We start from the raw sequence: 20812 nt of genomic DNA on the forward strand, positions 1-20812 counted from the left end.
TATGATAGTGTCAAACTTCAGGAGGATATACACTCAGACTCCTACTTACGAAGGATCAACATTTGAAAAATCTGCAGATACGAAAAAATTGTGTGTGCGTGTAGAAGGGGAGGGGGGGGGGTTGTCAGTCATAGCAAGGAAGGATGGGGTCAGGTGATGACAGCGATAAGGAAGTGAGGTGATAACTGCAGTTCAGGGATGGCTTGGGGATAAGTGGAGGAGTGGAGACAATAATGGGCTTTAATTTGTAAAAGAGAGAGAGAGAGACAGACAGACAGAGAGACAGACAGACAGACAGAGATGAACCTACGAAAAAAAAAGACTTACAAAGGACCTTTAAGAACCAATTAATTTCCTAAGTTGGGGACTGCCTGTAAATGCTATGAAGAGGTGATCAGAAGTGGTTACCCTTGTTTCACGCCCAATAAATATAAGCATATGAGAACTGTAATGGCAAATATTGCAAATGATCAATATCAAATGATAGAAAAAATGGAAAAAGTAAATTCTGAAGAGGACACTGGGGTTACAACTGATAATAAGCTAAATTTTTCACACCATCTTGCAGAAAAAGTGAATAAAGCCAATAAGTTAATTGGGCTAAGAAGAAGAACTTTTATATCTCTTGATGAAGAAATTTTCAAGTCCCTTTATGTGACATTTGTTAGACCACATTTAGAATATGCTAATCGAGTGTGGTGTCCATATCTAGTTATAGTTACTGAGGCTGCTGAAAATGTATAGAGGCATGCTAGTAAGCTAGTACCAACAGTGAAAGATCTGGGAGATGAGGAGGGGTTGAGAAGGCTGAGTATACCAACGCTGACATACAAAAGGGCGAGAGGTGAAATGATTGACACCTATACAGTGAAATTCTCGGTGGACTGTATGTCCAAGAAGTGTGTGATGAAATTAATTTTGGGGAAGGATCAAACAGCAACAGGCCATCAAAAGAAAATATTTAAGAATGGATAAGGGCTAAAAATGTGGAAGAAATCTGTAACTGAGTAATAAATAATTGGAATACTTTGCCCAGTGTGTCACTGATTCAAAGTCTGTACTCCAGTTTGAAATAAATTTAGATAAATCTTGGAAAAATCAAGACCTTCTATTTAATTATAAAGCTAAAATACAATATAACAAAATTATCTTGACTGCCACTGCTGCCAATAATCCAACAGTGAAACCATAGCTGGATGAATAGGCGTAAGCCTCTTCCAGAACATCGACAGTGAGTTTCTGTGTGAGTAAGGAGCCCCCAACAGACTCAGGATTGGGGGATAGCTACAGCTTACTTCCAGCCATTCTCTGACTCACATAGGCTAATCTCAATACTGTACATGACCTACCTGGTAATCGTACATTTTACCTGAAGCAGCAGAAAGACTTTACCAATTCAATTCATATTCCTCCAGTTTGTTTTCTGTATTTTTCTGACTACAGTATTTTCAGGGTAATAAATTACCTTTTCCTGCATAGAAATTTTCCCTTGTTTCTATCATCATGTTCCTCAAGCCATACCTAGGACTGTCTGTCTTACTCAAAGTACTCAAAGGTGGTTTTCGTTTCCCAACTTCCCAACTTTTTTTTTTTTTTGTTTGTTTAATGCAAGAAAGAAGGAATCAAAGGCTAAGAGCCTGTAAACTGTTCCCTTCAAGAAAAAACAAAAACAATACAACAGGCTGCTAGGTTAGGCTAGGTTAAATCAGATTAAATTATTAAGTACAGTTAAGCTAGGTTAGGTTAGGTTTCGTTAAATATGTAGGTTAGGACAGTCCCTTCCGTCATTATCCTGAGAGTCAAACAAGTTGACACAGTGGAACACAGCTAAAAATAAAAACACCGTAACGAGGAACTGGACAAGATGTGGTGTACGAACAGACTGGTATACACTAACAGAATGGGAGGAATGGAATGCTAAAATTTATGAAATACTTAACAAAACATTTGGAAAAATACATGTACCATAACTGAAAATCAAAGAAATGGGATTGATAAAAAAGTATATAAAGGAGTTGATGAATGCAAAATGAGAACTATGAAGAGAGATTAATAAAACAGAGGATGAAAACTTAGGAATGAAGTTAACTGAGGAATGAAAGGCAAAAGAGAAACTAAAAGGAAAGAAAATAGAGAAAAAGGAAGAGGAAAAACTGACTGAGATTACAGAAAAGTATAGCAATCTATCTATCTATAGCCCGACGCCCTAATCCCGCAAAGGGTGACCGCAGACAAAATGCCTCCAAGTCGCTCTGTCACCCACCATTTGACTACCCTCCCCCCAACTCACTCCCCCCTCCCTCATATACCTCTCAACTCCAACCCTCCACCTCATCCTCTGTCTTCCCTCCCTTTCCCTCCCTCCCTCCACCTCACCTACATACACCCTCTTGGTCAGTCTTTCATTCTCTGTTCTCCCCACATGTCCAAACCACCTCAGTGTATTTCTCCTAATCTTCTCAACCACATCCACATCCACCCCACAACATTCTTTCACTTTTTCATTCGTCATCCTGTCCCTCCACGTCACTCCACATGCTCCTCTCAAGTAACTCATTTCCACTGCTCTCACTCTTGACTTGTTCCCCTCTTGCAAGGTCCATGCCTCGCTTCCATACGTCAGGGTAGGGATCACAATACCATCATGCAGTAACTTCTTAACTTCCATACTCACCTCTCTATTTCTCATCATTGCTTTCAGTGAACCAACAACTTTCCTTCCCTGCTACACCCTTTCACGCACTTCATCCCCCAAAGTTCCATCCTTACTCATCACACTACCCAAGTACTTGAATGCACTCACATTCTCCATATCCTTGCCATCCAACCTCACTGTGCATTCTGTGACTTCATTCCTCTCAAACACCATAACTTTACTCTTGTTTACATTAACTTTCAGATTCCTCTTCCTACACACTGTCCCAAATTCATTCACCAAACCTTGCAACTCCCATTCATCTTCACTCAACAATACTGTATCATCAGCAAACAACAACACTGGAATCTTCCAAATCTCACCCTCATTCATTAGAGCCACCCCCACATCCATTGCCCTACCTTGCACCTCCTTTACAACCCCATCCATGTATATATTAAACAGCCATGGAGACATCACACAACCCTGTTTCAGTCCCACACTGAGATCAAAGAACTCACTCAGCTCACCAACCACTCGCACCGTAGCCCTAGCTCCCTCGTACATACTCTTCACAGCACTCAACAATTTCCCCTCCACTCCATATATTCTCAATACCTTCCACATACCCTGTCTATCTATTCTGTCATAAGCTTTCTCCAAGTCCATGAAGGCAGCATACATTTTCTTTCCCTTCTCTAGATACTTCTCCACTAAACATCTTAGAACAAATATCTGATCTACACACCCTTTTCCCTTCCTAAATCCCCCTTGTTCTTCTCCAACTAGCTCCTCTGTTATATGCCTAACCCTATCAATGAGTATTCTACCATATATTTTTCCAGTCACACTAAGAAGGCAAATACCCCTATGGTTACCACATACTTCTCTCTCCCCTTTTCCTTTGTATAAAGGAACAATTATACCTGATTTCCAGTCCTCCAGAACCCTTCCCTCTTCCCAAGCCAATCTACATAACTTCCATATCCACTCCACTACAATCTCACCCCCATACCTCAGCATTTCACCACACACTCCATCAATTCCTGGGGCCTTTCCCATCTTGATCTTCTTCATTGCTTCCACTATTTCTGCCCTACTGATCTCTTCTTCCCTCCTCTCATCTCTCCTTCTCCCAGCCATTCCCCAACCACTTATACTCACACTGCTCTCACTCTCTACATTCAACAAATCCTCAAAGTGCTCCTTCCATCTCCTCCATTTCTCTCTCTTCTCCACCAGCAATCTATTGTTCCTATCTTTCACTCCCCTACTATTACCCCTTTCACACTGCCTTACTTTCTTTACCTCCTTCCAAAACAATTTCTTACTCTCCCTCAATTTCACACTCAGATTCCTCCCAAACTCTTCATCCACTTTCTTCTTACTCTCCTCCACCAATCTCTTCACTTCCCTTCTCCTGCTCACATATACCTCCCTTTTCTCTCTCACATCTTCTTTCCTACCTCTACTCGCTAGCCATTCACTATATGCCTTCTTTTGTTCCACAGCTCATTTCACCTCACCATGCTGTCCCTTGCACACCTCTGCATCTCCTCCTCACTCCACAAACCACCTCACATGCTGCGCCTGTCTCTTCCATGAATATCTTACATACGTCTTCCACCCCTTCCATATGCTCTAACTCATACCTTCCCAATCTTTCTTCCACTATGCTCTTATACTCTGCCATTTTCTCACTGTCTTGTAATTTCTCCACTCTTCTCTTAAGAGCTGTTTCCTCCTGTCTTCCCCTTCGTCTCTTCAACCATTTTCTTTGCAGCCTTACCTTGGCCATCACTAAGTGATGGTCCAAGATTCCATTCCCCCACCCTCTCCACACTCTTGCATCCACCACTTGTCTTCTCATTCGCTCATACACACACACATAGTCTATCATTGCCTTTCGTTCAACAAGTTCACCATCCATCCTCCTCATGACTCTCCATGTATACCTGTGGAACATCTTATGTCGAAAGTAGGTGTTAGCTATTGCTAACCCCCTACCAGCACAGATGTCCAACAAAGCACTACCATTCCCATCAACTTCAGCTGGCACACCCCACTGACCAAACACTCGTACATTCCCGACTTTGCCATTCATGTCTCCAATCAAATACACTCACTCCTCTCAAACTTGTCCATACATGCTTCTACTCTCGCCCAAAACTCATCTTTCACTCTTGCCACTCAGTCCTCTGTCGGTGCATATGCACACACAATTGCCCATGCTTGTATATCTACTTTCATCCTCACCCATACAATCCTTGCACCCACTATTCCATACTCTCTTATACTGTATTCTCCTTCCACTTCTTGCTTACCATTAGACATAGGCCTACTCCCTCTATTGCCCTCTCATTCTCACTAACTCCTGCACATATTCCCAAACCGTATCCCCATTCTCTCACCCTTTCACCTTCCATTTAGTTTCAGTCAATCCTCATATATCCACTCTTGCATCCTCAAGCACCTGCACAATCTCTCTCTCTTTCTTCATCATTCACTCCTCTCACATTCCATGTCCCCACCCTCAGAGTGTCCTTTGTCCGTTCCTTAGTCGTCAACACATGGTCCGTCCTGGTCCGAGGCGCTTTATTCACTTGTTTAGTTACCGTAGTTCTTTTTATGGGGTGGGGCACTATCCCACCACCAAGCCTTTTAGTCGCATTATACGACAAGCAGGGATACTGGGGGAGTATTCTTGAAACTCCCTACCCGCAGGGGTTGCCACAAACAAATCGCCTCCATGTCACTGTGTCCCCTGCCATTTCTCTGCCCTGCTCCCAGCCCACACACCCCCCTAACTCATAGGCCTACCTCTCCACTCCATCCCTCCATCTCATCCTCGGCCTCCCCCTCCCTCTCCCCCCCCTCTGCCTCACTAACATACACTCTCCTCATTAGTCTCTCACTCTCCATCCTCTTCACATGGGCAAACCACCTCAGTATGTTTCTCCTAACGCTTCCTATCACATCCTCATCCACACCAGAACGATCCTTCACTTCCTCATTTGTCAGTTTGTCTCTCCATGTGATTCCACATACTCCTCTCAAATAACTCATTTTCACAGCTCTTACTCTTGACTTCTGTCCCTCCAACAAGGTCCAGCTTCACTTCCATACATTAGACCTGGTATTGCAATACTGTCATGTAGTAACTTTTTCACTTCCATGCTCACTTCCCTGTTTCTTATCACATGATAAATAGGAAATAAGAGGGCCTGAGACTAAGCGAATTGGTAAGAGAACATTATAAAGACCTGCATATAAGATCATTCTGATCTATTAAGGGAATGCTGGTACTAAAAAACTTTATAAGGGACAAGGATATAAAACAAGCACTGTATAAATTAAAAACTGGAAAAGCAAGTGGCTGAGATGCAATTAGTAATTAAGTTGTAAAGAATGGAGGTAGAAGCTTCATTAAATCAGTGATGCAGATGACGAAAATTGTACATATGACAGAAAACATACCTGAAGAATGGAAAACGGCAAATATTTGGAATACAGTACCGGTAGCAGCCATGGCTCAGTGGGTTAGTGCGCTCCACTCTGACCGAAGGGTCGGAGGATCAAATCCACCCAAGGGTCATTGGTAGACATCAGGAAGGACATCCGGTCATAAAACGCTACGCGCTCCAATCCAAAAGTCCTCTACCCAGGGACAACGCCTTAGCCCTTCGGGGATACCTGGCGTAAAACCAAATTATACTGTATATACAATGGAGAAGGGGACAAAAGAGATCTGAGTAAATGTATAGAGGAATTTGCCTAAATATACATATATACCGGTACTATATAAACTGTTTGAAAAAAATATTGGTAAAATTATCGTTTAAGCCCCTAATCTCACTTTATTTTTTTAACCAACCCTAACCAAACCAACCCAACCTAACCTATATGAGACTGTTTTATATTAACTGACCACCATCCACTCACTTGATGTAGTGCTGCCTACTTCTTCCTTAGCCTTTATCATTCCCTTTCTGTGCCTGCCCTCCTCTCTTCCTATTTCTCCCAACTTTCCTGTCACTTCTTATCGGTTTTCTTTCCTTTACAGGTGGCTTTACATTGAGTGACAAGCCAAATGGTTTCCTGTAAGCCAAGAAACCATTTACAACGCTGGGTGGTAACCATATAACCAATCCATAAATGCTTCCTACGTGTCAACAAGTGGGTTGGTGGAGGGTTTGCGCCCCTCCCCGTAAAACATATAACTCAAAGTCAAATGGCCACCCCTTACGGGATTATGGCATCTGGCAATAGATAGATAGATAGAAATAACTGGTACTCAAAATTCTTGTCATTGGGAGAAATGTCCATTGGAGAACAGAAAAATAATGAATTCCGTTAGGGGCTGAAACGATAATAGAACCAAAGAAAGCTACAGAACTCATGAGTATGTATGACATAGAAACATATAATGAAGGGTGATATAAAGGAAGGGAAAAGGATACAAATGAAAACAAAATATTACTGAAATAGAAAATGAAATGGCATTAAAACGCAAAACAAGAGAGTGGATAAAAGATATTGATTACATAAACTGAAATTTGACAACGCAAAAGAAGTATTTAGGATTATGTATAGAATGATAACTGTTAGATATAATTATAAAAAGGAACAGAAACGTATGGAAATGAGGAAGAAAATACAATTCATCTAAATACTTAGCTTACAGGGATTTAACAGAGACAATAAAACTTGAAGAAACTGTAAAGGAACTGCTGAAAAACGATCTTGGAACACTAGTTAAAACGGTGAAGAAAGTGCTACAAGAGACGGGATTCGATCATGCAATCAAGACCCTCTGGCCGCCCTCTACAATAGCCATGCACCCTGGACTGACAACAACTACAGCAACAACAACGGGGAAAAAGAAGCGTTTATTTACTACCCCAGAAATTAATCAGAAAAACATAAGACTATCAGGAACAAGAACTGATTTCGCAAGGTGCTTCTACTGCTTCAACTAAAGCGTACCTGTACCACCTACCTTGATGAATTTGTGTCTTGCGTTTTCCACAATATGAAAAACCAACCATCCAGTGCTCATTCACTTGAAATTCCCCGGCATCTGCACATGTCGATGATGCCGTCCCTACTGTTTATTTTAAGTACCTATACTTCCACTGAAAAGACGATCACGCCCAAGTCTGGAAAAGGATCGGAATCTATTCTCTATTGACACCGTTTGTTGTATAAATATTATATATAGGAATTTTCGTTATTCCTTCGTATGTTGTCTGAATACACGCACAAAACTTTCAATACCAATGTTGGAATTTGTTTTACAATAAAGGACTAAGCCGATTAAGAAATGTTTTCACTTATAACCACTACCTGTAATCAGGGTTGCAGGTCTACAGAAATTTCTGTATTTCTACAGATTTTTGGAAGGATCTACAGAAATACAGAATTTTGTGCTTAATCTACAGATATTTTGATATATTACAGAAATTCTCAAGAAATTTTACGAGCAATATGGAAAGGAATTCAATTTACAAATACCATAGAGAAATTTAGCAGTGGGCAAGAGGACAGTCCTGAAAGAAAGCGTATTGTATACAGTAGTTAGCCCTTGAAACGTAAAGTTTTTTTTATGAAGTAATGTATTTTCTTGAATTTCAAATTATGTCGCTTAAGCTATATTAGACTAGTACTTGCAGTATAACAATTAATATACTTATAAACTGCTTAATCTGTGAACTAATACGAAAATTTCAATATTAAATATATACATTTTTCTACTATCGAATGCGCCGGTGTACTGCCATTTTTGTTTACATTCTGAGGGAGTCAGAAGCAGGTATGTTAGAGTTAGTTTCGGAAGTTTGGACATATTTGGAATATATTAGTGGTGTTAGCGACTGTTCCTACGGTTATCTAATAAAACAAGGTTATAGTTATTTGGCCTAGAAAGTTATGAGCAAAACGAAAAGTGAAAAAGGGGCTCGCTCTTTTAGCCCTTGTTTTCAGTATTAAGTTTTCAGTTAGGTTCGTGTCTAACTTGACCCATAGTAACTGTGAGTTAATCCGCATTTTATGAATTTGAAATAAGAAAATTCATACCATATTCTTAATTTTATAAAACTATTAATTTTAGATTATATGGAATTAATCATATATTGTTTTCGTTTAAATAAAGGCACATATAACTTCTAAGACTTATATTTGCATACCTTTTGTCAATATATGTGTGAAATTGTGATCTACAGATTTTTTTTTCAAATCTCAAGAAATTTTATGGATGATTCTGTAGATATTTTAGGGCCAGCACCTGTGAACACTGTCTAATGTAACTCTCGGTGGAAGGTGTTTGGCAAGACCCACCACCTTCTACTGTTGTCTAAATACTATGTATAAAATTTCAAATCAGATCAATCTATCACTTCATCTCGGTGAGGTTGAACCCTCGTTTATCCGCTTTAATCCTCCCCCCAAAAAAAATATATATATATATAAATAAATATGTATCATACGCGGCGTTTATCGATCGTTTCCTTAAGTGTTTTATCAATAATCTCTCCATCTACTATCTATTGCCAGACACCTCAATCCCGTTTGGGGTGGCCACAAACAAGTCGCCCTGTCCCCCGCCATTTCACTGCCCTGCTCCCAACTCCACCTCCCTCCCTCATATACCTCTCCACCCCATCCCTCCATCTCATCCTTGGCCTCCCCCTCCCTCTTCCCCCCTCCACCTCACTCACATACACTCTCTTCGTCAGTCTTTCACCCTCCATCCTCTCCACATGGCCAAACCACCTCAGTGTGTTCCTCATAACGCTTCCTATCACATCCACATCCACACCACAACGCTCCTTTATATCCTCATTCGTCAGCCTGTCTCTCCATGTCACTTCACAGGCTGCTCTTAAATAACTCATTTCCACTGCTCTCACTCTTGACTTGTGTCCTTCCAACAACGTCCAAGCTTCACTTCCATACGTTAGAGTTGGTAATACAATACTGTCATGTAGTAACTTTTTCACTTCTATGCTCACTTACCTGTTTCTTATCACTGCTTTCAAGGAACCAGCAACCTTTCTTCCCTGCTGTACCCTTTCAAGCACTTCACCCTCCAAACCTCCATCCTTACTCATCACACTACCCAAGTACTTAAACGTACTCACATTTTCCAATTCCTCACCATCCAACCTCGCTGTACATTCACTGACTTCACCTCTCTCAAAGACCATCACTTTACTCTTCCCTACATTCACCTTTAGATTCCGTTTCTTACACACTCTCCCAAACTCATCCACCAAGCCTTGCAGCTGCCCTTCGTCTTCACTCAACAACACAGTATCATCTGCAAACAACAGTACAGGGAGTTTCCAAACACTATCCTCTCTCACCAGGGCCACTCCAACATCCACTACCCTACCTTGTACCTCTTTTATTACCCCATCCATGTACAGATTGAACAACCATGGAGACATGACACATCCCTGTTTCAACCCAACTTTCAAAGAGAAAAATTCACTTAGTTCACCATCCACACACTGCAGCCTTCGCACCATCGTACTGTACATACTTTTCACAGCATTCAACAACTTCCCATCTACTCCATATATTCTTAACACTTTCCACAATCTTTGTCTATCCACCCTGTCATAAGCTTTCTCCAGATCCATGAAAACCGCATACAACTTCTTTCCCTTTTCTAGAAACTTTTCCACTAAAGATCTAAGAATGAATATCTAATCTACACAACCTCTTCCCTTCCCAAAGCCTCCCTGTTCTTCTCCAACTAATTTCTCTGTTCTTTCTGTAACTCTGTCAGTAAGTATCCTACCATACACTTTTCCTATTATACTAAGAAGACAAATGCCCCTATGATTACCACACACTTTTTTTTCCCTTTTTCCTTTGTACAAGGGAATAATTATACCTGACTTCCAATCCTCTGGGACTCTACCTTCCTCCCAGGCCAATCTGCACATCTTCCACATCCATTCTACTACTATCTCTCCCCCATGCTTCAGCATTTCACCACACACTCCATCAATTCCTGTGGCTTTCCCCGATTTAACTTTCTTCATTGCTTCCACATTTCTATCCTACTGATTTCTTCCTGTCTTCTCACCTCCCTCCTTCTCCCAGCCATATTACTAAATATCTTAATCAGTGACGCCCCATTTCCAAATTTCCTATTGGACTGAAGTGTTGACAGGATCCTTTGTGATTTATTATACAGTAGATTAGCGTATATATCTATCCATCTATTGCCAGACGCCATTATCCCGTAAGGGGTGGCCATTTGACTTTGAGTTATTTGTTTTACGGGGAGGGGCACCTAACCCTCCACCAACCCACTTGTTGACACTAGGGAGCACGTATGGTTCGGTTATATGGCTACCACCCAGCGTTTTAAATTATTTCTTGGCTTACAGGAAACCATTTGGCTTGTCACTCAATGTAAAGCCACCTGTAAAGGAAACAAAAACAATAAGAAGTGACAAGAAAGAAGGGAGAAATAGGAAGAGAGGAGGGGAGGCACAGATAAAGAATAATAAAGGCTAAGGAAGAATTAGGCAGCACTACATCAAGTGAGTGGATGATGGTCGCCACCACCTACCACTAATTACTGGGTCTTTTTAAAATGTTGGTTTATAAAAATATGCTTTGTTGGTTGGTAAACTGTCTAGGATGGATTGTACATATCTAGTCTGTATTTTAAATGGATGCATGTTGCATGCCCTCTTCATATAAGGTCTACTTTATGTTTTGTGGCAAAATGTATAATTTTCCTGCCAGGTGATTATCGCCTGACCAAATATGGTTCATATTTCTTTCCTCGGATGCAGCAGTTTTTACAAAGCGATGATAAGGTTTTTGAAAATTCCTGGGTTTATTTATACCGTCATCCCATCAGCAGATATGAAGTTTGAGGAAGCCAAGCCATCTACGAATATACAACTGTGGTAGTGCTCTTGTAATGTTTCATGTGTTGCACTTAATCTTCGGACAAGACAGTGACACGACTTATGTCTTTTATTGTACATCATTATGGCGTGAACCACTATTTATGTCCGTAACAATGTGTTAAATATTGGATGTGTACGGATTAATGGTCGTTTTGTTTTTCCCTTCACTGGCAAGCCTGGGGCTTAGGATTTTAAATGAGAAGTTGACAGGAAAGAGTGTTGTGATGAGAAGAGGTAGACTGAAATGGTTGGGCGTGGGAGGTGGATGGGGGATGACAGCTCGGTGTGGGGAGTAAGAGGCGTGAACAATAAGTTACGGTTGCTGGAGGCAGCCTGGAAAAGATCTGGGATGAAGTCATGGAGTGTGACGTCAGGGATAAGGAAATTAATAGAGGCTGCAAGAGACCGAACACCGTGGAAATTTGCCATTAGGTGACCAAGACCGGCACATGCAGGCATGCTGGAACTTTTATAAGCGAATGAACGTAAGAAAAGAAAGAAACAAAAGTACTGCTGAAAGAGGGGCAAGCCATATGAGAGGGAGGGAGAACCCTCATCTATACCATCTTGCCAGTCTTCTTCATGGACATTATTACTGTGATGTCATCTTTTGTAGTATGTTCTAGTGATCATTAGACTTTTTTTTTTTTTTTTTTTTTGGGTTGAGAGGAGGCTTTTTGAACTGGGCGGGTTAGATCCAGTCTTCCTTACGCATTCACTGAGGGAGTTCTAGCCTAGGCTAAATACACTGGTGACGTGGTAGCAACAGTTATACTAACCAGATGTCCCAGGGTTAAATGAACCTTTTAAAGTCAGCGATTTTTGCGTTTAGCGATGGGTTAGAAGAAAAGGTACCAATCCCAGGCATTTAGCGATTGTCTTTCGCGTTTAGTGAAGTGGGGTGTGAAATGCCTTAGCTGTCCACCCCCAGACTACCATTGTTATCATTGTTGTGAGCGTCTGGCGACGGGTCCTTTTTTTCTTTCACAGTGCTGAGCATTTGGCGTCTTTTGCTGGTGAGCAGATGTATAACCATACAGTACTGTATCTGTTCAATGTATTGCTAATACAGTGTGTTTTATTTTCAGCACTTAACCCATACAATCCCAGGTATCTTTGCAATTTTTTCACATCCAATCCCCGACCAAAAACGGAAAAAGTTTTTATTGCATAAAACAATCCAATAGGACATATAAATCAAGGAAAAGCAAAAAAGTGTACCCTTTATAGGAGAAATAAGAGCAGGATGGCCGTCCATCGTGTTTTTAGCCCAGGGTGCGGATGCTCAAAACTTTAGTCCTGGTTGTTGCTCGCCAGCGCGGGACTAAGGGCCATTTTCACAGTCGTCCCTAACCTTCTGGGCCCGAACGTGTGTGGGGCCCAAACCAAAAGCACCTTTGGATTTCACAGTCGCTCCGAATGGCTTTCGGGAGCTTACTAACGTGGGGATGTCTGCCTGTGTTGATGCGGTAGGGTTGGTAGCTCTGGATGGCGAAAACACTTTCCATATGTAGAGAATATTTAGAAATTGGAATGTAATGAATGTGATGAATAACATGGCTGGAACATCCACTTCACACAATTATTACCAATATATTCAGGAGTGAAGATATTCGCAAGAATGCGCAAAAATAACGAACAGGAAACGTCATCGGATTGAAGAGCTAACTAACGGCAACCTCATCTGACCTCACCACACTCCTACTTGAAATCGGAATTAAGCTGAATGCTGATGAATGTTAAGTACTGTTAAAAAAAGGCTTAAGTAAAAATAACCATGAAGTAACATGTATAACGTCTAATGAGTGACGGTGTGGTTTATTAACGGATATACTATTAATACATGAACATTTTCTTTTCTAAACGGGATGTTAGCTATATCAACTTTTATGTCGGGCAACAGATATTTGAATTTTCATGAAAATATCCATTAGACAACCATTCTCGTATTTCTTTCGGGTCCGTTTATTGTGGAGCCTCCACCCGTCTGCGAAAGGCTAGTATTCGGATAACTAGTAGAAAGTCTCATAAAAATACACAAACATATATATTTTTTCAATACCGGGTGTGTTTTTTTCACCAGAAATATTACATTGGGTATATAATAGTGAAATAATAATGAAAATATGTTACATGTAATTATTCTATTACTTTTTTACTTTCGGGACTGTCTGTTGGGGAGGCTGCAGGTCCCCCAAAAATGTTCCAGTAATTTGTTCGGGCCGGCGTCCCGAATGCCGTCCCCAACAGAGGCCTCGGAAGGCTGGTTGGGGGCGACTGTGAAAACGAAAACGTGTGTTCGGAGGCGAGTAGGCCATTGGGGACGACTGTCATCACCTGTGTTCACAATGGCTGCCGTCTGCGATGTTCAAAACAGTATGGGGGCCATGTTGTGACGTCAGCGGGACTATCTCTGGTCGGAACTCCATCAAAATTTACGACTGGTACCAAGCAGTCCTAAAGCCCATTCAGCACGGTCGTAAGGAAGCTTTGAGCCTCTCATCAGCGTTATCTACCCCTCAAAACATTAGTTAAGGCAAGTGTTGGTAATACATACAAGCATATAGCGGTATTTTATTATGGCAAGGATCACAGGGAACTCTCTCATGCATGATTTGAGCTTGGTTAAGTGACTAGCTATTGAGGCCTCTTGTGAATTGTAGATGTGCAGCATAATTTTATCTCATAAGACTGTGAAAGTCTCCCTATGATGCCACATATTTGCTATAAAATGTAGGCTATTTATATGTTTTCATTAGGTATGGCATGTGAACTGCGTTTCTTCTACAAACCCACGTTCTAAGTTAGATGTGGGCAGAATTGGTATTTTTTCCGGTATATTACAGTTTAGGACACTACTGGAATTTCACATTTTAACCTCCATTCTCTAGAGTATGATTTTTGAATTCCAGAGGTGTCCTAAACTGTTAATTTACTTTCTTTTTTTCCTTTAGGGACCTTTCATTAACTCAATTTTATTATGACCAGTATGGGCTGTGAAGTGATAGGTTAGGGTCTTTAGGTAAGGATAGGGTAAATGTTTACAAGTGCACCTGCCTCATGGTAATGAATTTGATATAGCTCAATAGGTACATCCTGATGTCTGCATCAAATTATTCTAATTCATCCATGGCAAAATAATAGTCTTTGAGATATTAACGAAAACCCACCACCACTTTGTACTTAGCTTAAAACCTAACCTAACATTACTTAACTGGACCCCACTGACCTTAAAACAACTTATCACCATAATCATGAGGCCTTGGCTTGACAACCTCCAAGCAGGTTTGGGGTTTAGGTTAGGTTAGTTAATTTAGGTAGATTAGGTTAGATTGGGGCTAAAACTTTGTGGGATGGGTCTAATGGTTATTAACAAATATAAAATCTGTCAAAGATTATAAGTTAGAAAGAAAAACATTGCAAAACAGGTCTTAAGGAAAAAAAATTCCAGTTTATTGACTAAACTGAATGCTTGAATTTAGTTTTTACACCCAAAACATCACGTTGAATTCTACTGACAGCATTGACAGCATCAGTAACATACTGCCAAGCTGCCGCCTTCATCCTGACTCCTGTTGAGGCACTGTCAAATGAAAATTTTCCCAATATAAAGTCTTGCTTCTCTGCAACACTTGTTGCCATAGCCAGCAGCTCTGCATCAGTAAAGTTTGGGCGCCAAGGTCTCTTGGCTTTAGGTTCACCTTCCATTGTGAAGTAGGTTAGTATTAGCAGACAGAGAGCTGTGTGGCGAGTATCTAGACTGTGGCGGTGATATTTGTTGTTACCAGCATGCACGAGTTGTCTGTTTAGAAACAACCTCCTTGATTCTCATTGGGTGCCTTTTTTGTTACACTGATTCTCATTGGTTGCTATCAGATCAGCTGGCGAACTGCCTGCCCTCTGCCGCTTGATGGGACTAACACTTATACCTGCCCTACGACTGACCGCTTCTCGTTTGAACATTGGTGGAGGTGGTCAGTCATAAGGTGGGAATAACTTAAGACGGGACTATAGGAGCGACCACCGACGGCGGGACTGAGATATGACCAGTTTCGAGCATCCGGCCCCAGTTTCCCAAGCAGATCAGATCAGATCAGATGATTGTCGGAGGTAGTGCCTTTTCGACGGCACCTCCTGAACTCGATTCCTTTTCATTCATTCACTACGTTGTGTTTTGCTCCATTAATTTCTTTTTTCTTATTTCCCAGAGGTTATATAGGATGCTTTTTTTCTGTTCAATGTTTATGTCACTAAATAAAAAATTTCCAATTACAATAATCCCTCTAATATCTGAACGCCCAATATCCAAACATCCCCACTAACCGGACATAATCCTCCTGGGATCCAATATTCCCAAAATGGGCCAAAAAACACAAAAAAATCGAAAAAAATCTGACTTTTTTTCCCTCCCATAATTTGAAATTCCCGCCTGGCGCCAAACAGCTGTTACACCATGGTCCTTTCACCCCTTCCTTCCTCCCCCTCCCCCCTCCCCGTCAGGTTGCCATTTGGTATTTTTCATTACCAAGTGTGGGCCAATTTGGTAATGAAAAATTCGTTTGGTAATGAATTAGAATAATGCATTACCAAATGGATTTTTCACATGTATGAGGATACACAGGATGGAGATGGTGGATTGTTTGCTCTCTCTGATTAATCTGCTACCCTACATAGTGTGAAAATAATCAACATGGTGTTATTTATAAGGAGAGTGATTACATGTATTTCCACTTGTATATATAATTAGTGAAGAATATATGCTAGCTTTACGAATTTGGTAATGAAAAGTTATATTTGACAATGAAAGTTGAGGAGATTGGTAATGTGGCTGTTGCGATCTGGCAACTCTGTTACCCCACCAACATCAACAGTCACAGCTTAACTCCGATGGAGAGCAGATACTCATAACAGTGCAAGCCACAGGTGCTTGTTTTTTGTGAATAAACTGCAATACCTTGCCACTAGAACACACAGGAATTTACAGTGTTGTGCAGTGTTAAGAAATTAGAATTTAGAGTGCAGAGGATTAACTGTGGACTGCAAAATGGCGGTTCAAACCAGTCCAGGAGCAAGGGACTTCTAAGTACCCAGAATGTTTAATATTGTATAAACGCACCTCTAAAACCTCATTTTATGGTTCTTTTGCATTTATTTCAGTCTTTTATGTCCCTTATTGGTGTGATTTGGGTCTTAAATAGGTGCAATGCATGTCCAGAGGGAGTTGTATAGGTGTTTTTCAGAGTTAGGGTCCATAAGTACAAGTCCATAAGCTGGGGCCCAATATCCGGACCTGCCTATGGCTCTATTACATCGGATATTGGAGGGATTACTGTATTTCTTCTTTATTTTCAATGTAGGGTTTTTGTAACTCCACAGCATTCAATCTCTGTTCATTGTACACTGTGCACTCGAGCATAAAATGTTCCAGATTTTCTTTTTCTGCACCGCATAATCTGCACTCTGTATTTCCATTTTCATGTGTCTTTCTATCGAATAATGGCAGGCAGTTTGTTCTTGCTCTATAGAGGATTGTTGATGCTGGTCTGTTATCATATACTTGTTCTTCTCTGATATTCTCTTTCCATTCTTTATATATCTTCAGGCTTGTTTTCCTAGATACTTCCTCCTTCCATTTCTGTGTGTCCCAATTCATTGTTTTCTCCTTTAGTCTGCTTTTTGTCATAATCATTAATTCTTTGTCAGCTATTCCTATTAATTCCTTGTACTTATTTGTTTCCTTCATCCAGTTCATATTGTGTACATTCATCATTTCTAGTACCTATAGTTTTTAGTAATTCATTTTTGCCCTGAAGAATACCCCTGGTGTACTCTAGTCTACCTGTGATTATTCTTCGTGTAACTAATGATGCTCCAATCTCTCCCCTTAGTGTGCAGTTTGCTGCATACTTGGGTGCTCCTAATATTTGTCTGTATACTCCGTTCTCTATCCTTTGTAGCTTTTCAATTTCTGCTTCCATGTAATTTATGATATTTGACCCATGAATTATTGTAGGTACAGCTACATTTTTCCAGTAGGTTTTACCTATCATTATTTTATTACAACTCCTTGCTATTACCGAGTATGTAATATTTGCCATCTTTTGAGCTTTCTGTGCCATCATTTCCTTCTGTGTTTTGAAGTAGTTTCTTTTGTTGTTTATCTGTAATCCAAGGCACTTTATATTATCAGTTACTTTTATCCCTTCTATTTCGTGTGGCTGGTTTTTCATATTATGGATGATGATTTTACTTTTTGTTCTGTTTATGTTTAGACCACATTCCTGACTATATTCTGTTACTGTTTTTAGGTTGTCTTTTGCATCTTCTATCGAGTGTGCCATTAGGAGTCCATCATCAGCAAAGAATAGTTCTCCTATTTTCAATTTCTCATTGATGAATCCAATATTTTGTCCTTCCAATTTTTCTATTATCAGGTTGGTTATTAATTTGAATAATATTGTTGAACCTGTGCAGCCTTGTCTAATCCCGCTAGTTATGTCCATTTCTATTTCAGAATCACCTACTTTTATTTTTGTTTTGTCTTCTGTATATATGTTAACAATGGTATCTATTATCTTTGGCTGTACCTTGTATCGCATTAGTGCCTGTACTATTTCCTCTCTTTTAATTGAGTAAAATACCTTTGAGTAATCAATGGATATTATTATAAGAGGTTTTCCCTTCTGGTAGCAATCCTCTATGCAGTATTGTAAGGTTAATAAGTTGTCTTCTATTTTAGCTCCCTTTGTGAAGCCTGCTTGTGTTTCTTTAGCCTCGTTATTCATGGTGATATGGCTATCCACAAAGTTTCCTATCAGTGACATACATATTTTGTACGAAATATTGGTCAGCGCTATTGGTCTGAGCTGGTCTGATGTAGGTTTAGTTGTTTTCTCTATCATTTTTGTATTTGACCATACTCATTCCTTAACTTCTGTCCCATCATCTATAATGTGCTGAAAGCAGTTTGTAAGGCTTTCTATACACTGGTCACTTTTTATCAGGACTTTGTAGAGTTCAGGCTTCTTTTGATCTGGTCCTGGGGCTTTTCTGTTTTTTAGCTTTTGTATGCAATGTTTTACTTGGTCTTGTGTAGTATTTGGATATTCCATGGGTTTTATTTTGCTTTGTACTTTGCAGCACATGTCCATATATTCTCTTATACTAAGAGGGAATTCATATGTTCTCTCTATATTGTGTCCTATCGGTTTATCTATATTCATGACATTCAGATTACTTTCTAAGTCCAGCTTGTTATTGTATTCTTGCCTTGTGTCACTATTCCATGCTTCATTTATGTTGTTTCCTATTTTACTATGTCTAACTTCCCCAAAAGTCGTAATATGAAGTTAAAACAATTTAAATCCAAGAAAATAATGCCAAGAACCTATTTCATTCCATAAATTTAAAGTTGACAAATTGTGAGCGGTGCGTTCTAGCAGCTGACGGTGTTGTTGGATTAGTGAGGTATGGCCGACAACTTCCGACGGTTATAAGACTGACGGTCATAAATTCTGTTAGCTATGACGGTTAGCTAGGCTCGACCATAAGCACTATGCAGAATACGGGCCATGGTGTTTGAGAGGAATGAAGTCACAGAGTGTGCAGTGAGGTTGAATGGTGAGAATGTGAGTGCATTCAAGTACTTGGGTAGTGTGATGAGTAATAGGTCACCACGACTTGTTCATCAGAGTTTATGATCTTGACAGTCTCATCTAGTGTGCACACCTCAATGCTCTAGCCTCCTTCCCTGACTCTCTTGGATTCTGGCAGGGTGTCCAGATCAGTGACCTCTGGGTTATTGTGTGCCTTCCAGTTTGTGTCAAACATGCGGTTTCCAACTGTGATGATGGCTGCTACAGCCTGTGCTTCACACATGTGGTAGCAGCTCTCCAGTTTTATAAACGCTCACAATAGTCATTACTCGTTTTACAATGTTGTGGTTTACAATATTTCGCTACAACGATAATAGAAAAATTCCACCCCAAAATTAGATTTACAATAAATTTTCTGCTATAACGATTTTGCCATCGGTTGTGGCAAACAGTTTTTCCACTTTTTATGCATTTCTGTAAGTCTGGGCACATTTTAACCGACATAGCTGAATTCCTGGACATCAAAAACATGTATTTAGACACCAAAACAATATTTTCATGTGAATTAGAAGCAGAGATTGAGGCATATTGTCTCTGATTATACCTTCATTTTTGGTGAAAAAAGTTGCATGTATATGTCGAGTTCAAAGGCCATTTACTGGAAATTGACCACTTATCCAGATGTCTACCCAAGATTTTTCTGAACCTTAGATGGTATACTTGATTAATCTGAAGAGTAATTTTCTGCCTCTCCTATGCATGCAAACCACCCCCCAGCTCCAGTAGGGTGGAGTCAAAGGTTTTTCGTCTCTTTAACTCTCCTCCTCTTACTGGCTCCTTTCAACCTGTGTCCCTTCGCCACATTGTTGCATCTTTTTCTCTTTTCTGTCGCTACATCAGTGGTCACTGCTCCTCTGAACTGTCTGCTTGCATCCCCCTACCTCTACGACGGGTGCGTAGCAATCGTCTAGCAGCAAACTCTTATCCCATTTCTGTCCAACTCTCTAATGCAAGAGTTAACCGTTACTCCCAGTCCTTCATTTATGCAACAGGTCAACTCTGGAACTGTCTCCCTTTGTCTGTATTTCCTACTTATTATGATCTCTAGTCTTTCAAACACATTGTGTCCACGCATCTTGAAATGAACGGATCTTGAATTTGCCTCTCTTTTGTATTGTTTTTGTTTGTTCTTTTCTTGGAAGGAATAGTTTGTGGGCTCCTGGCCTTTGGCTCCTTCTTCATTGCATTAAAAAAAGTAAATGATATAAAAAAAAATGAGGCACAGGGAGTATTATGGAGGCTTGGTTTCTGGATGGACTTCGGATATGCGTCAGTCCAACCAGTTGACAGTCACCATAGAAGGTTGCACATCACCCCATCATCTGGTTATATGGTTACCACCCAGCATTGTAAACAGTTTCCTCAGTTACAGGAAACCATTAGCCTTGTCACTCAGTATAGAGCCACCTGCACGGGAAAAATAATAAAATGTGACAGGATGGCAATGGAGAAGTAGGAAGAGAGGACACACACAATGAGAAAGGGAAAGGAAGAAGTAGGTGGGACTATATCAAGGGAATGAATGATGGTTGTGGATTTGGAGAGGGCATTTGATAGAGTTCCATGGGTGATAGTAAAAATGGGCT

The sequence above is a fragment of the Coenobita brevimanus genome, chromosome 4 (assembly GCF_032717465.1).
Source record: "Coenobita brevimanus isolate Jiangsu-jjx chromosome 4, ASM3271746v2, whole genome shotgun sequence".
Classification (NCBI taxonomy): Eukaryota; Metazoa; Arthropoda; class Malacostraca; order Decapoda; family Coenobitidae; genus Coenobita; species Coenobita brevimanus.